This window comes from Eumetopias jubatus, unplaced genomic scaffold (genome assembly GCF_037043125.1).
Source record: "Eumetopias jubatus isolate StellerSeaLion01/CBP00866 unplaced genomic scaffold, mEumJub1_p1.0 scaffold_3, whole genome shotgun sequence".
Classification (NCBI taxonomy): Eukaryota; Metazoa; Chordata; class Mammalia; order Carnivora; family Otariidae; genus Eumetopias; species Eumetopias jubatus.
The window spans coordinates 56,003,028-56,005,577 of NW_028274809.1; positions in this window are offsets into that span (position 1 = coordinate 56,003,028).

The following is a 2,550-nucleotide window of genomic DNA, read 5'->3' on the forward strand; positions in this document are numbered from 1 at the left end:
GATTAGAATCCTCTTTATCTTACTCTGCAGTTTTCCTTTATGGGGAATTATGAAAGAATAATAGGTAAAAAGTTCAGAATGGGGGAAAGAATAAACAGAATGCTGAATGGTAAAAGGAGACAGAATGCTGAATGGATAATAAAATATTTAGTGCTTTTCAATTAACTGTTCTCACGATTAGTACACTAGTATATTATATCATAAAAATCATGTCTATTAATTTTTTGCAGCCATTATCTTGACTGTGATTTACTCCCCTCAAATCATTAAAAATGCCATTAAAAAGGTGGATGGAGATGAATGTTCTGGATAGAGTTCAGGGAGGTAATGGGATTATTGTTCAGGGTCATGGAGAGACTGAAGACCAGTGAATGGAGGGAAGGGGGCTGGAGAGTGTGGAGTTGGTGAGGGGAGAAAGTAGAAGGAGACAGGTTTGAGAGACAAGCCACTCACTTGGTGCCACAGTTGGGGAGGAGTGCCTTAGATGAGGCTGATGCTGTCTTCACCCCGGAAGACGCAGGCTGAGAAAGCCCAGTGACTGGGAGAGCATGAGTTTTCCTCCCGGTGGAATTTCACATGCATAGGGAGGGGAAGATAAATATGTGCGTGTACAAGAGTAGTCCCTGGGGTCCCATAGGAGGCAATGGAGCATTCTTGTTGCAGGTTATGCTGGTGGTTTGAGGGCAGTGTTTCCATCCAGCCAAAGATGGGGCCATGACTCTTCATAAATAGTTCTCTCCTTGGGAAAATGAGATACGCTGTAGAACCAGAAAAGTGTTAATCATGTAGACCAGCAAAGGCTGAGCTCCGTAGACTTGTATTGCAGCTGTCGATTTTGAGAAATTTGCCCATGAAACATCTTTCTTTCGTTTTCTTTACCTGTCTGGTGTCTACCTTCAAGTCATCAGTTAATCAATATTCAGTTCATCAATCTGTTTTTGGTTCTGCATCTTTAGAGTCTTGAAATATCTTTTGGCTGTATTTAAAGATAGGAATTTTATTACTATAAAATACAATGTGTGGAAGATTTTTACTCTTTAGTTTTTTTTTCTTTTATCACTAGCACCTGGGATAATCCTAAGGCCTTTGTGAATATAGAATCTATTTTAATTCAGGGTCTGAAATTCTAATTTTCTATCTGGGCTGCTCAGAGTGTACATTGGAGATGGGCCAGAGTCTCCTTTGTATCGTGTGAGTCCGTGGTAGAGGCCAGAGTCAGAAGCCTTTGGTTTTTAAATTTTAAATGGGTGTTTTTCCAAGTGGTTTGTCCACAGACATGTCCTCATAAAGCAAGTTAATTTGTCATAATTTCATAATCAGGAAATTGGGATTGACTAGTCCATCAGACAGCGTTTTTAGCAGCTTAGTATAGTTATGAGTTAATATCATTTATCAGTTGTTCATTATAACTAGGAAACAACATTTCTCTTTAATAGCCATGGAAGGCAGCATAGCTGCTCATGGCCTGATCTTGAAAGATGACACTGAAACCTCAAGAAATCTTGAAAACAAAGTTTTAATAACAATATTTTAGAGCCTGGAGTTCAGGTGTTATATTTTTCTGGATTACTGCCTTCTTAATTCCCATTATGAGATTTTTAATATATATACGTATATAATTTGTTATACATTTAAATATGATATATAATTTATACATATTTTGATATATAAAATGATACAATCCTATTATTTATTAAATAATATTTATATAACACACTGTATAATAAATTTTGTTTACATTTATTTATATTTCTATATGAGTAGGATATATTATACACAATATATTTGTATATAAATAAATATATATATACTATGAACAAGCTCATAATCAAAACCTGTGTGTCAAATGAAGCAGTATAAAATATTTCTAGATACATAAGCTTTATACAGTGAGACCTAGCACCTTTTTACTAGAACTAGGCACTCTGGGATCATCTTTATCACCTCCTCCCCTGCTCTCTTCTCCCTCCTCTTTTTTTTTTCCTCCTCTTCTCTTTTCTCCTTTCCCCTCCTCTTCCTCCTTCTCTTTTTCTCTGATCAATTTAAACAAATTTCAAGAGCTAACTCTGCACCTCGGAGTTTCCCTGGCATTACTGAATGACGCACGGCCAGCTCAAAAATCTAATGCATCATTCCGACCAGTGTAACTTCCCAAGCATGCAGCTACACGCTCCAAAGCAACGCTTAGCTCTTGTTAGCATGCTGCTGCTAAACATGAAATGTGCCATATCCATGGCATCTGTGGCTGTTGAGAACCTGCCCGGAGATGCTACCAGTAGTCTGCTGTGATAAGCCGTCTTCTTATTACATACTCTTGGCTCAAAATGGTGACGGGCGACATTTTGCCTAAACGATGTCAGGGATAATCCATCATAGGTTACCCCTTATCACTGTCTGCCTTTCTTTGGGGATCGTGTCCTTTCAACACCATTCAGAATGTGTCTTAGCTAATGTAATTTCTGGCTCTGAGATAGATCAGGGGAGACAAAGACTAGATCACTCACTGTAGGAAACCAGAAGAGCATATTTTGCATTATCAAAACCCTGATA